At 40.7% G+C, this 16,268-nt stretch overlaps 1 pseudogene; it reads right to left on the bottom strand.

The window, feature by feature from the left end:
• Positions 1 to 12,832: 12,832 nt before the first annotated feature.
• LOC114505468 lies at positions 12,833 to 15,321 on the bottom strand (annotated as a pseudogene).
• Between the last annotated feature and the right edge of the window lie 947 nt (positions 15,322 to 16,268).

The following is a 16,268-nucleotide window of genomic DNA, read 5'->3' as shown; positions in this document are numbered from 1 at the left end:
GCATTGCCTGTGAAATATATTTTAGTATTCTATTCATGAAAGATATAAAATCAGTGCCTGGAATATTGTGGTTCTAATAAACATCACTTCTTAATCTTTTAAAAAAAAGTAGATTTGAACAATGATGGAATGTGTGTTCCTGAGTTAAATAAAAGAGATTGATTTGTGTCCAGAATAATTTTAAATTATGTGTATCATTTTTTTACCTAATTTAGGTTTATTGTTTTTGAGTCAACGGTAAAAATAAATACATGGTGCTACAGAACCCTACAATTCCTACAATATTTTTTCTCTTGAACCTGTAAAACTGGCAGGATTTCTTTTTGAGAGCATGCATTTAGAACATCTCTGCCCCTTTACCTGTGGGACAAATGGTATACTGACGGCCGCTCTCCATCTTCCAAACAGGTGCTATTTTGTATGTTAACAGTTTTAAACCACTGCTTCTATACTCACAGCTAGTGATTTTGTACCTCACACCAACTCAGGGTTTTTTTCATGAGGCTTGTGCCTTTCAAACTGACGTTTACATTGGGGACTAGATCAAGGCTCGGCTACGGCCACCTGGAATTTGTCATAGGTTATAATCAAAATGAGACGTTACAGTGGGCATGTTATATACATGCATTCAGAAAACACAGGAATTGATGCAGACAAGAGGTACCTAGAGGTCAACATTAGAAGGACAAAGTTAAGGGCAGAATTATGCCCAGAGACTTAGGAATGTGGATTTTGAGGAAGGCATGTGGCTCCCAAGTCACTGAATGCAGATAGAAATTATTCTGGGAGATTCTGAGGGTATTTGAGGAGATTTCATCTACAAAACCATTTAGATTGACTTCACACTTTAACTTGATGCAGCTGTATAAGTAAGTAGTCCTGAGAATCCCACTTGTGCTAAGCAAAACCTTAGGGTAGTGAGTGAATCAGTCCCATCTAAATGATCTCCCTATGTTGCTCTAGTTCCTCTTTCATGGAATCCCTACTCTACAAAACACGCACACATGCATGTGCGCATGCGTGCGCGCGCACACACACACACACACACACACACACACACAAGAACTTTCAAGAACAATCAGATAGTGTCACCATGCTGCACAGAAGTTTCCAATGATTCCTCTTTTGTATTCCGGGAAGACTTCAGAAAGCTTATGAAGGGACACATGGCCCTTTATGATGGAGGTTGGCCAGCTATTCTATGCTAATTGTTAAACTTCCCTTGCTCTTGTGCTCCCTTCAGAAGCAAGGGATCAAGAGTGTTTTGTCCAATTAGCCCTATGCACACCCTCACCCATAAGCTTGCGTTCTGCTCTTTCTTCAGGAGGAAGCTTTTCACATCACCCCTGACTATGTAATTTCTAATTCATCTTCCACGTCTACCTATTTTTACTGATTATGCTTTGCAGAATTTCTCTGGTCTGGACTAAATGGTCTTTTTTTTAATGTGCTCCCAAAGTACCTTTCAGTTTCCCTACACAAGTGTTCTTCTCATATAATTTTTTTAAAGATTTTATTTATTTATTTTTAGAGAGGGAAGGGAGGGAGGGAGGGAGGGAGAAGGAGAGGGAGAGAGAGAGAAACATCAATGTGTGGTTGCTGGGGGTTATGGCCTGCAACCCAGGAATGTACCCTGGCTGGGAATCGAACCTGGGACACTCTTCTCATATAATTTTAATTACTTCCCTAAACCACTTTATTGAGGTATGATTGACATAAAAAAAACTGTAAATATTTAAATGTATAAAATTTGATGAATTTGGAGATAAGGATAATACCCATGAAAGCATTCTCACAATCTGTGCCATATTCCTGCCAACCAAAATTTTCATCATGCCTTCTTTTATTTATTATTGTCGTCATCATCATTATTCTGATCATTTTACATAAGATGTACTTAAAACATGTAACTTTTTTTATACAGTAACATTTATACATTAGTAGTTGCCCTCCTGTACATAACCAGACTTTCACCTTTTAAGTGATACCTCCTTGTTCTTCCCTTCCCCCAACCCCTGACAACCACGTTTCTATGTAGCTTTTATGAGTTTGACTATATTACATTCATCATGTAGTTGTAGAATGTAGTATTCTGTGCCTGGCTTGTTTTATTTAGCATGATGCCTTCCAGATTCTACCGTGCTGTAGCAAATGGCAAGATGTGTTTCATTTTTAGGCTGAGCAATATTGCAGTGTGTGTATATCACATGTTCTTTAGCCATTGATCTGACAGTCATCATCTGTATGTTTTGTGTATCTTGCCTGTTGTGAACAGCGGTACAGTGAAGATAGGAGGGAAGGTATTTCTTCAAGATCCTCATTTCAGATATTTTGGATTTGTACCCAGAGGTTGGATTGCTATCTCATATGAAAGTTCCAGTTGTGTTGATCTGAAGAATTATCATGCTGTTTCCATAATAACAGAACCAATTTACATTACTGCCTGCAGTGTACAAGGGTTTCCTTTGTTCATATCCTTGCCAAATTTGCTATTTTTTGTTTTTGATAACAGACACCCTAGCACATGTGTGTGCTGACATATCATTGTGATTCTTTTCTGAATTTATTTTTAAGTACACTTGACATACAATATTATTTTCAGGTGTACAACATAATAATTTGAATTTTATATACTTTACAAAGAGCTGAGCCCAAAAAGTCTAACACCTCCCAATATTAGTGACTGTATATCCTCTGCTGTGCTGTACATGCCCATGAGTATTTTTATAACTAGGAATGTGTACTTCTTAATGCCTCACACTTTTGCTAGCCATCCCCCAAACCTCCTCCCATCTTGCAACCATCAATTTGTTTCTGTGTGTGAGTTGTTTCTATTTTGTTTGTTCATTTACTTTGTTTTTCAGATTCCACATATAAGTGAATGCACATGATTTTTTTCTTTCTCTGGCTTGTTTCACTCAGCATGGTGCCCCCTAGGTGCATCCATGTTGTTGCAAATGCAAGATTTCATTCATTTTTATGGCCAAGTAATATTCCATTGTATGTATATACCACCCTGTCTCCATTTATCCCAGGATACTGGTCGCCTCTGTATCTTGCTTATTGTAAATAATGCTGCAATGAACATAGAGATGCATATATTTTTTCAAGTGTGTGTTTCGGATTTCTTTGGATAATTAATTAGAAGTGGAATTCCTCGGTCACAGTAGTTGTATTTTTAATTTTTTGAGGGACCCCAATACTGTTTTCCATGCTAGTTATACCAATTTATAGCCCATCCAACAGTATCCCAGGGTACCCTTTTCTCCATATCCCAGCCTACACTTGTTTGTTGATCTATTGATAGTAGCCATTCTGACAGGTCATATCTCATTGTGATTTTGATTTGTATTTTCTGATGATTAATGATGGTTGACCACCTATTCATATACCTTTTGCCCATTTGTATGGGTTTGGAGAAATGTCTATCAGTTCCTGTTCTCCATTTTTTATTGGTTAGTTTATGCTAGCATTTCCAATATTGCTCCCCCCAGGAGGACCACCACACCACTGCTTTCGGTTGGGTGCACCCAGGTTTCCCCACTGTAGAAGGAGGCTCAGCAGGGCAGGCCTACTGCGATTTGAGAAAACAGATGAGTCTTCTGTTTCTGGGTGATTGGGACGGATTGAGCTCTGTCCTTCCCCTTTGTTGTGGAGCTCTGCTGTGGAGCCACAGATTCTTGAAAGTTTCCAGTTCTTACTGGCCCTTCCCCTTCAGGAACTGAGCTGAGCAGGGAGAGGCCACAGAGTATTGGGAAGACAGAACAAAATAGGCTCCCCTTGGGGGTGGTGCTGGTTGAGCCTGCAAGTTGGAGGAGAACGGTCTTCCCCCTCCCCTCTTCCAAAGTCTCACAGTTCAATGTCTAAGTGTCTTCCTCTAGTTTTTCAGAAAGGAGTGCATCAGAGGTCCCTGTTGGATACAGCGCACAGTCCTTTCTGCTAGAGATAAATTAGACTGGGTGGTGTCCTCAGTATTTGCAGGATGGGGTCAGTTCATTCTCCAGGGTGGTGCCGTTAGAGTCACAGTGCCTAGCCCTGGGATGACTTTGCCTGAGGGCCCTGTGAAATACTGGATCAGGACAGCGTCCTCAGTAGCTGACCCTCTAGCAGCTTCACCACTAGGATCTTGCCTTTATGCCCTGGGTTGTCTTCCCTGAACTGGAGTCCTGGGTGCGAGCCCTTGTGCAAGCTCCTGTGTGTTGGCCCTTTAAGAGCACACATGGGATTCTAACCCACTCCCCTTTCACTGTGACATGCTATACATACCTTGTGCTCTGGCTTTATGGATCCTGGTGTGGGGATGAGACCCCCATGCTCCTCAGTGGGGTCTTCTGCATTGAGATATCCCTCTAGCTTCTCAGCCCCTGCACTTGGGTGCAGGTGCCAGCCCTCTGCATCTTTGCTGTTTTTACCATTCTCTATATATCTTCATCTCCAAATTCTTGGATATAATACTCCTGTTCACCTGTCCTTAAGTTGGTCATTCAAGTTGAGTGCTAAATGCGGTTTGCCACGAAGAGATGAAGGTAAGTGTAGCTTCGACCTGTTGTGCAGCCATCTTGAAAAAAATGTCTCATAATTTCTTAAATGATAGGAATCTGTTCTATATCATCTGGTCAATCCCAAGAGTTTTTCAGGTAGTCAGAACATTAATAAAATTATACTCATTACAGTATTCAAATGCCACAGTACAAAATGTTTGCAAATCCTGACTTTGAGTTTAATGATTTGTCACCTTAAATATTGCCTGCATTACCCAAATGACCTGTGTGTATTTTGTTCATGTGACACTTTAGTAGGCCTTAAACATTTGCTGAATGGATGAAGTAATTAATCAAACCTAAGAGATTACTATTTTGCTTCAATATTACTAACAATTTAAAAAAATAAATGTGCTCCTGTTTCTCTGATTTAAAATATTTGACGTTTTCTACATAACCAGAAACATGGAAATAAAGAACAAATGGACAGTAACCAGAAGGGAGTGGGGAGGGGGATAACAGAGAAATAAGGGGAGGATCATCAAGGAACCGGTATAAAAGACCCATCAACAAGGACAAGGAGCAGAGAGGATTGAATGTGGGTGGTGGGGGTGGGTAGGGCATTGGGGGAGAGTAAAGGGGGTAAATAGAGAGAATTGTAATTAAAGAACTGGAAAAGGGCAAAATAAAAAAGAAATGTATTATATCATAAAAATAAAAGAAAATAGTGGAAGTTTTCTATGCATTTGACATTTGAACATGCTTTCTTTTTATTACATTTAGAAATGAAAAATTGCTATGATATACAGGGAAGAAAAGTATTAGGCACAATGTCAGTCCATGAATAAAAAGATATATATTTTAATTTTACAATCACTGAAAGACTTTTTTCTTGAAAGTAAACCCACATACAATAATTTGTATTTAGGATTCAGGTGATGGATTTAATTTTAACAATCACCCTAGTCCCAATTAAATTTCTGACAGAGCGCCTCATCAAGATTGAAGTTTGATTTTGCAGTCAGAGTAAGGAGGAGGCGATTGACTTGAGGGACCTTGCTGTATCTGTATGTGCATTGGCTATGCAGGCCGATGAATTATCATCCCTTGAAGGGATTCTATTACCTGTTCAGTTATTGAATGTTTCCTAGCAGTTCGGGATCAGAGTATCTGCAGTCACTTCCATTTCTCTAATGGAATGTTTCCTACATTGCGGGTGAGAGTTAGTGCCAAATTGATTTCAGGCAACCCTACAGAAGTAACACAAATCCCTTGTAACAATAATACCTCTGCTAGAAGAATTACACAGGGGAGGGAGGGAGGATAGACAAAGACACATGCACAAAAGACTGACTTAATTGATTAGTATAGCAGTGTTTTTGTTTGGTAGAATGAATCTTGATGAAGCTTATTTTGACGCTGTTAACTGTGATTGATGAAAATGATACAGCCTACATCTCCAACTCATAACAAACTTTATGAATATAAATTATTAACTGTTCAATAGGTTTCATGTTACTGCAAACAGAATGTTAAAGCAACTGAACTTAAATGTGTATGTTGCTATAATTTTTGCAGTGTTTGTGAGATCTTTTGTACTGTAGTCATTTACAGAATCTCTTTATTTATCTATACTTAATACAAAAATAAGGAAATATAATTTCAACTATAAAGATAAATGACAAGATATATTTTCTGGTGTCAGTGGGCTTGATCAGTTCAAGGTTTTATTACCAGTTGTCCAGTAAGAGAGTAAAAACAAATTCTGTGGGCCTGTTTCATATTTTTTTCTCCTTCTGTTTCTCTCTACTTATCGTGTACACAACCTGCTGTATTGTTTTTTGCATGTAGAACTTACACGGTCTGTGACCAAAGACAAAGCTATCTGATTTTATGATCCCCAAACCACAGTTGCTTAGAGACCCAAAATAGAAAGTAATTTCTAGTGAAGTCATCCAAGCTTTAGCCTACGCAGTTCCTTTTTTGCAGAAAATGACTTGGCTAACATTCCAACCAAGGACCATAAACCAGCCTCGCACATAGACACTTACGATAAAGATATATTTAGATAGATTGCACGGACTAAAGAGGCCAAAACCATCTGTGGTTAACAGAGGCGAATGTCATTGTCTTCAGCCAAGGCCTGGGGTTGCCAGCCATATCTCAGCATTTAAAGATTCAAAGAAGTGCTTGAACAATTACATGTGCATGTCACGTACAGAAAAGTCATATACATTTCTCCCTCTTATTATAACAGACTTTTAAAAATGGAGAGAATCTTAGTAATGGTTTCAGAAATAATCTGTGTACTTCTCAGTTTTTCCCCCATGCTTCCAACGAATCTGTTAATGGTGCTATTTGAAGCACACTGTTTTGTAATTGTCTGTTTACTTGTCTGTCTCTTCTCTACAGGGTGAGCTTCTCCAGGCTGGGGACTGAGCTGTATTTTTCCTGGGTTCCCAGGGCCCAGCATTTGGTAAGGGCTCTGCACTTGTTTGCTCAGGTATGTTGAGTGAAGTGGGTGCATATTTGTGGAATGTTGGGTTATTGGGGATCATGCGACTCATGGGAGTGATGTGAGGAATAACTGAGGGATGGCAGCTTCTGTTGAGTTACAGTATGGTTCTTTAATATAGTCCTCATCTTTTAGTAATGAGGTGCTAGATAAAATACAGGGTAATTAGTTGAGTTTGAGTATCAGGTAACAATTTGTTGTAACAGCATCTAATTATTGCATGTCCCATTATGTAATGTGTATCTGAAGTTGACATGTACCTAGGCAGCTTGTATTTTTATTCTGTAAATCGATGAACTCTGTCGATGAGGATGGATAGCCCAGTGGAACCTGGGAGCAGAAACAGTGCCTTCCCTCAAAGGATTTGCAATATTTCATTGTGTAACTAGCTCTCAGTCCATGCACAGTCTTCATATACCTGTCATGTTTGCTGCACTTAGTATAAATGAACATTTTTTAAAGTGGTAAGAAGATGAGAAAGGTTTCAAAATATTCCTGATCTGTTCCAGTTCTTAGGACACATGGACAAAACCAAGGGGGAGGGTGGAAGCAGGGTATGGAGGTGGGTTTGTCGGGGTGTGGGGGAGTGGGTGGGGGGAAATGCAGACAACTGTAATTGGACAACAATGAAATAATTTAAAAATACAAAAAATATAAAATAGAATCCTTAAAAGAAAAAAAAAGAACTGCCTAGTGTAGGGAAGTCTTAAGATCTGTGAAACTTGAGAGGGGACGGTTTTAAAGCAAGGCCTTGTCAGGAACAAGTACTATTCAGAGTCACTTGACGTGAGAGCCCTTGAACAAAACAGAGTCAGCGCATATGATGTCTAGTCAATTCATTGTTTTGCCATAACACCCCTTGAAAACATAAAATCCTTCTTCCCGATGAGTGTTTGTAGGGTTGGTGGTAATGTGGAGCCATAAGTGCTTTTCTCCAAAAACATACTCAGTGACTGCATTATAAAAAATGCTATGTTGCCTTTAAGTTTTCAGGCTAAGATGGACTCATTTACTCAACCCAACGGGTTCTAGTCAGGAAAAATGGAACACATAGGAGTCATGTATTGTATTTGGATAAAACCAAAAGGATTTACTTGGTGTAGGTGCACCATGTGAATGGAATAAAGAAATAGCATCCTTCACTGATCTTTGCTCTGTTCTGCACAGTAGCTATTTCCACATAATTAAAAGTTCCCTCATGTAGAACTCTTATTTTGTCCTAAGGTGTTTTTCTATGTTCTACCTTTGTTTTTTTTCTCTACCTTTATTTTTGAAGGGCAAGAGTACTAACTACCAAATGCTTGAAACCTTGGCAAAGAAAATAGTGCAGGAAGAAAAGAAAAAGAAGGAGAATAGCTCCAGGCATTAAGGAAAATATGTGTGTGATGATGATGCTTGAGATGATGGTGAAAGCAAGACTCTGGCATTTCCTTATCAGTAAGTCACACTGCTTGCTGTAATATATTGAATGGCTGCCTAAAAGTCAATCTCTCCTGACTTTCTTTCACTTTGCAAAGGATCACCGTCTCTCTGTCCTTCACCAGTTACCGTCCACTGTCAAGGTTTTTTCTTCCATTGGTGAGTACAACAAAACTACTCTTAACACTTATGTATAAGCACATTAATCTCAGTGGTAATTTGTAGGTGTTGATTATGTCAACTGGATTTTAATTTCTTCACCTTTTATTGTTTGTGTCTGATATTTACATATTGCTGACTGGCATGGATTGCATGATTATTGATTATTAAAATTTATGATCTTGATAAATTTAGTGGCTTCTCACACAGAAGCAAGGTTCCCATGAATATAAGCATGTTTATATAAGACCCATTCCAATAGTGGAGTAGTAATGGAGAAGGTACAGGTGACTGGATTACTGGTATATTTTGAATGTAGAGAGATCAGTTGTGTTAGTTTTCTAGAGATGCTGTTCCAGAGCACTGAGAACTAGGAGGCATAATACACCAATTTATGGTCTCACAGTTCTGGAGGGGAGACCATTTTCCCCTTTGAAACCTGCTAAAGATCCTACGTATATATGTGTGCACACGTGCGTGCACATTTGCTTAGGACACAGGTGGCAAACACAAGCCCCAAGGGCCAAATCCAGCCCTCCACCTTATCCAGGTTGTTTTATCCAACCGGGCACCTTGTTCCTACCCGATGGCAGCACCGAGCTCTTGCTTAACTGTTAAGGAGTACTTACACTTACACAGTCCTGAAATTACATTCAGCCCTTTGAAGGCAACTGTGAGGCTGATGTGGTCCCCAGTGAAAATAAGTTTGATACCCCTGGCCTAGGGATTCATGGGAGAGCAGACCAGGGGGGGAAAGGTGATTTTTTTTTAAAAGATGGGAGAATATGTGGGCAGAAGCACAGACAATTTGGTAAATTTGATAATGGGGATTTGTGGAATTTCTTTTCTGTTTTTTAAGCAGACAATTAAGCTAATTTTTATGTGTTATTGAGAATTTCTCTTCTGATCATTTCAGTGTAACTAGTACAGTAGGAAGCAAAGCAATGAGATTAAGGATGGGAAAGGAGTCAATGGGCATTTAAGGAAAAAATAGGGATAGTCTTCTCAGAGCTGGGAGAAAATGGAATAGGAAATGTATTAGAATTAATTGGGAGCATTAAAGACTTACTTGAGATTAATGAACATGGGTTTAAAGTGAGACAAATCAGCATGGATCTCTCTCCAACCATATTCTTTTGCACTTTTGAAAGAAGAGAGTTTTATTTAATTTGTTGTGCAGATTTCCCTAAAGAGAGAGCTATGACTATACAGAGGGATATAGCAGTTAGGGACTGAGGGAATCTTTGTTATGATTTACGGTAAGATTGAACAAAGTTCAGTAAGGAAAGTAGAAATCACGTTAACAGACTCATATGAAACAGTGGAATTGAACTGTCTTTAGGAAATAACCTGGAAAGATGTGAAAAGGGAGAGAGTGAAATTGAGAATAGAGATTTCACTTGTTGATTTTGATTGTCTGGGATACACGCAGGGGTTGAGGATGTGTAGAAAAGTAGATCATTAGATAAGAGGAGATCAAGGAGTTGGGAAATGTTAAGAAGTTGGCAGAATAGTCTAGTAATTCAGGGGTGTCCAACCTGCTGCCAAGGGGTCGCATGCAACCTACAGTAGGTTGTGAATGTGGCCCAACACAAAATCATAAATTTACTTAAAACATTGTGAGACTGTTTTGTGATTATGTGTCACAGTATATTTAGTGTGGCCCAAGACAACTCTTCTTCTTCCAGTGTGGCCCCGAGATGCCAAATGGTTGGATGTCCCTGAATTCTAATTGTATATCGCAATTGACAGGATTTAAGATAGAAGTGTAGTATAGGAGAAATTTCAAGCCCAATCATTTCTGCTAGAGGTACTTTGATACAGGAACCCTGGTAGCAGGAAATATTCGTAACAGGAAGAAACTCCTGGAAAGGATTCATGTCATTCAATTCCACTATTACTGAAGAGTTTGTTACTGTGTTGTGTATATGGAGTGTGCTTTTGATTGTGTTCTTCACAAGAAGAGCTCACAGGAGTGCTGTCCTTGTGTTAATACAGTATCATTGGCAATGTCGATTGCTTGGATTTGGAACATGATCAGTAAAATTATCACATGATAAAAGAAATTCAGAGGAAGCACATCACAGTCCTTTTGAAGAATCAACATTCCAGTATTGTCAGAAGTCTTTCTAACCCCTCCGATGTTATAAAAATTAAATTAAAGGAATGTATATGATCTTGAGGCCTGCTTTGAATCCTAAGCTGCATATATATTCTGAGTCGCAGTACTTAAAGTATGAATGAAAGCATGAAAAAAAGATGAAGTTGGACTGTTTAAACTCTGGTGAGTATTATATATGTGGTTGCATGTTTATATTTATTTTTATAAAAAAATTAAAAGATTTTATTTTATTTTTAGAGAAGAGGGGAAGGGAGGGAGAAAGAGAGAAAAACATCAATGTGTGGTTGCCTCTCATACACTCCCTACTGGGGACCTGGCCTGCAACCCAGGCATGTACCCTGACTGGGAATTGAACTGGCAACCCTTTGGTTTGCACGCTTGCGCTCAAACCTACCAAGCTTCAGCAGCTAGGGCTATTTTTATTAAAATTTTATAACAACAAAAAATTGACAGGAAATGCACAAACATAGTAAGACCAGTAAACCTTGGATGGCAGGAGTACAGGTCGTTCTTACGAGGAAAGTTTGTAATTTTTCTGCAAAGGAATACATTAGGGCAAACTTGAACCACCTTCATGTTGGTACCCATGTCAAAATGGGTACTTATTCTCTCTTACAGGCTTCAAGCACATGTGTGTTCACATCTATCAATTGGAAACTTTTAAGAAATAACAGTCCCTGAGTCCTCCTGCCCCACTTTGATCATTTACACATAGCAGCCGGAGTAACTGCTAAGCAGTGATTTTCTCTGGGGCCTTAGGCAAATCTCACATTAAGATCCGTAAATTCAGTATTTCAGCAATTAAATGTTAATTACAATTGTTAGTTTGTTCAGTATCACAAGAGATACTTTGGCTTATTTTTCATTAATTGACCCCATAATTTTGATGTATGTCCTTCATCTTGATTTCACTACCAGAGAAATGTTTTATAGTTAAGCCATTCAGAGATATCAATGCTTAAAAATACCTCACTTATTTACATCAGGAAAATAAAATGCAGCGCTCACATTCTGCATGTTCCAGTGGGTATTGAAACACTTGGTCCTTTGCCTAGGAATCTCCAAGGGACGTTATTTTGGGGCCACAGAGCCATAACGTTATAGATTTACAGTAATATTTACTTAGAGTTCACACATCTATTCAGCTAATATTTACTGAGCCCTACTATGTGTCAGAAATTGTTGTATGCTAATAGGTACACCAATGAACAAAACAGAGTATCTCACCCTATGAAGTGAACATTCAGGGAAAGAATAGATAATAAACCATTAAGTAGTTAAATATAATTTTTTGTCTGATGGGCCTAATGAGTAGGTTGCAGTGAGTAGGGTGAGGGGATATCAAGTAATGACACTGAGATTTGAAATAAGTTGCTGAGGGGAGAAAATCAATGGATGTTGACTTTTTAGGTTTAACTTACAAACAATAAAATGTATAGTTCTCATGTTTTTGACAATTATGCAGTTTGAAAGTTCCCTGTGCACATACGCAGGCACTTGAAACAGTATATACAAGTGTCTCCCCCCCCACCCCCCGCCCTCCACTTATGGTTACTGGGTAGTTTATCCACTTGTGTGCAATTAAACCCAAACCATTACACAAGTGCTTGGGGTGGGAGTCGGGGGTGGACTGCAACAGAGGGAACAGATAGAAAATTTCACTGGAAACCTCAGGTGCCCACCTTTAAGTCTGTAGCAGAAGGCTTCTTGCTACAGTCCAAACCCTTTTTACCCATCACCCCTATTCTTGGACACCCAAACAGGTCCAATAGTGTGACTTTTGAACCTGGGATTCTCAAAAATAGTGGGGGAAAGTCCATAGAAAATACCCTCCAACTGTGGGAATCTCGTTAAGAACAGGTGAAGCAGCAAGCCTAGAGTTACTGTCTGACAGTTAAATTCATGTTCTGAAAAAACTAACTATAAGATTTATTTTGTAACCTTTTTTACCAGAGCAAACACGATACTCCTTGGGGAAAGGTGAGGGACCTAGAAAACAGGCCCTGGATAAAAGTTATTCCGACAGTACCTGCAGCGCGTACGCCTCCCTGGGAGAGGAGCTCGGACCATGCCCTGGCGCTCCGGGGACAGCACTTCTGAGGCTGGGCAGGCTAGTCCGCATGTGGCACACAGCTGCTATAGATTCCAGTCATGAAAGTCATCCAGCTCATTCTGAATCAAGTCCCACTGGTCTTCAGAGACTGTCAGGTCATCATCTCCACCTGCAGCCAAAAGCATAAGCAACATCTTGCCCAGGTGAAAGGTGGCAACCTCTTCTTCATTGTGGTCTGTCGGGTTGCTGTTCTGCCTTTCCTCAGTGAGCTCCCACGAGTGGTTCCTTCCTTATGCCCGTAATCTGCCTGATGTTCCCACATTCTGTCTTTGTGACTCCTCTCTAGGGCCATCAGGGTGTGCATGCTGGTAAACACAGTTCCCTCCAAATGGGCAGCTCCCAGTCCTTCGTCAAAATACCTGCTCGCCTTGTTGCTCATTGCCTCCATGTATTTCTGAATTAGTTTCTGCTTCTCTTCTCCTCCACCAAGAACTCAGTTGGAATGACGAAGTTAGATGTGATCCAGCATCAAGGCAGGACTTTATGACTTTATGGAGTTGCTCTCAAATTGCTTAGCACTCCTCCACTTGCAAATACAGTTGAAACCAGTAGGTGTGGTTGCAGTTGGAGATGATCCTAAAGCTGCTCTTTTTGGGGATGGCTTTCATGTAGACCACCTCCTTGCAGATCCCACACACCTTGTTCTTACTGTGCTGGCCAGCAAATGAGACCTCAGTGTGGACCTCAATGCAAGATTTCATGTGTTGTCAACTCTGGGCAGCCTCCAAGGGATGGATGACCTGCAGCCCACACAGGTCCCAGGAGTCTCCATGGAGATAACACTCTCTGACAGCTGCAGATGGGCACAGTAGCTGCTCTATTTCTGGGGCTGGCTGCTCACTCTGAGTCTTCCCTGGTCACTGAGCCCTGCAGGGGTGCTGCAGTGCAAGAAGGGGTAGTAGGGTGTTATTGGAGAAACCCTGGTTCTTCTTGCCAATGCAGTAATGATTTACAGGTCAGCTAGCTTATTAGCATGCATGCAAATTTCATTAGTGATGGTGTTACAGAACAGACAGGGGAGAGGCTGAATGATATAAAAGACCCCCTCTTTCTCTAGGGGTTCCTCCCCAGTACTAGGTTCACTTTGTCCGCTGCCATAGGAAGGACATCTTTGAATGCCAGAGACTGGTGAAAAAAAAAAAAGGAATGATTATTTAAAAGTTACACAGACTAAAGTTCTTTAGAACACCCACAAACACACACAGTTCTTCCTTCTCCCTCTGCCCGGTCTGGAGTACTGTATCTCAGGAAAGAAGTAGAAGTCCGTGATTCAGGCTCCTGCCACCATCCACAGGGCAAAAAGGGAGCACTTCCAAAGCCACATGGTCCTGACTCTGCCAAAGATGCGTGGTCCCCAAAACATACCAAATGGTTGCCGAGCCTGGGTTTAAATCCCTGTACCAATCTTTCTCTGCAGCCTCATTTCTGGCTCCTCCCACAATTGGCCATAGCTGCTGGCATTCCAGGCAGGTGTGGCGCTGTGGTGTGGAGCTAATCATCTGCAAGCTCTTCTGGACCCCATTGCAGATCCCTATTTGGGTCCCCCCTCTTCACTGCACCCTGTTACAGTGGGAGAGCCAAGAGCAAGGGTGGCCAAAGGGCCAGGTGGCCAACCCCCTGCCCAACCTTGTGGCAACAGAACCTGCAGCTGAGAGAGGTCCATTTTTCTGAGGACTTAACATAGTTGTCAGGATGGGGGTCAGGGAGTTCCATTTTGATGGCAGGATAAAGGTGGTGCTAATTTTCCCTGGAGATTTGACTGCTTAAATCCTAGGTATGGGTTGGGGTCTGTTAGCCTGAAGACTTACCTTGCTACAGACTCTGTTTGCTCATTTTGTGCTTGTCTGGAGGCAGGCAGTTAACTGAAGTTGTTTTGTGGGCTTTTTCTTTCGGCACTGTAGTCCCCCTCCCCTTCTCCCTTCCAGGCCTTGGGATGAATACATAGTCTCAAGGTTTTCCTCTTCCCAGCTAGTGGAGATGATACATACAGTTTCAAGGGCTTGCTGTGCACTATCATACTTTACTTGTGTTGTTGGGGTCACCTGGCAGCCTTTTTGAACCTGAGTCAGGATTAACGGTCTTCCTCTTTTAGCCTCCTGTATTAAGTTCTTTGTTAGATTGTAATGGTGAGGTTGCCTCTCTTTAGTTCCCTTCTGGCTTCTCATTCCTAGCTGCTACCTAAGTGTTAACAGTCTTTGCCTGGCAACCAGGACCCTACGTGTTGGCTAGCAACAGTTGCATAGTCTAAGGATTTTTCCTATGCTATCCTGTGCAACAAGGCCACAGTAGGGCTAGTGAGGATCTAAGTCAAAGGCATTCACCCAGTCTTCTGAACCTGCTCCTACAGTTGCAAAGTTTGAATGTCTTGACTGAGCCTCATCTGTATTCATTTCAACAGTTGGTCCAACTACTGATGACAGACTTGAGGAGGCAGCAAGAGATGATGTTGCAGTTAGATCTGTAGTAGTGTCTTCTTCCTTTTTCAGTCATTTCCTATATTCATATCTGCAGTGGTTTCTGTAAGTACCAAACCCTCACTGAATATACTTGCACAATGCAGTGTATGGACTTTCAGAGAGGTCATGCGAGTGGCGGCAGTTACCTCCTTCCTTACAAACCCCATGCGTGACGTACATACCAAACTGGTCTCGGAAGGAAGCAAGATGACCCTGGTATCCTCCGTGCCATGTTGAGAAGGCTGCTAAAGGATTTTGGACAGGGAAAGGTAGGTAAGAGGAAGTCTTTAGAAATTTCTCATGTCTAGTACCTGTAAATCATTTCTGCCAATTTCCTTAAGCCACCACTCTACTGATTTCTATCACCCTAGCTCAGTTTCTTTTAAAGTGAAACCTTTTAAAAAGGATTACTTAGTTTTAGAGACAAAGGGAATGAGAAAGACTGGGAGGGAAGCATCAATGTGTGGTTGCCTCTCCCGCGCCCCCTACTGGGCATCTGGCACACAACCCAGGCCTGTGCCCTGACTGAGAATTGAATGCCTTATTGTTTGGTTTATAGGCCAGAGCTCAATCCTTTGAGCCACACCAGCCAGGGCAACCCTAGCTGTTGTTTGCTGCCTGTTCTTTGACTTGGTATAGTATTTGTGAATTTGTGGTGTGTGTGTACCTGTGCGTGCACAGGTACACGTATGGGTGTTTGCTACTTTTCTCAACATAATGTTGGTAATATTCATGCAAGTTTTACTCCTATCGATAGCTTTTTGCTTCATATGGCATGATAGCCTCCAACATTAGTTCCATAAGTTTTTAAATTTACTATTATGTCAGACATTTGGATTACTTTAACTTTAGGATTTTATGTTTGAGACTTCCTTGATTGTGGTCAGTAAATTGCTTTGTAGACACAAGTGTTCATTCCTCTTGGGTAATTACTTATAGGTAAAATTGCTGTATCAATAGATATATTTGTATTTAACTTTTACAAGAAACTACTGAATAACTT

The sequence above is a fragment of the Phyllostomus discolor genome, chromosome X (genome assembly GCF_004126475.2).
Source record: "Phyllostomus discolor isolate MPI-MPIP mPhyDis1 chromosome X, mPhyDis1.pri.v3, whole genome shotgun sequence".
NCBI lineage: Eukaryota > Metazoa > Chordata > Mammalia > Chiroptera > Phyllostomidae > Phyllostomus > Phyllostomus discolor.
Note: the sequence above shows the minus strand (reverse complement) of the source record. Positions and strands in the feature narration are given on the sequence as shown.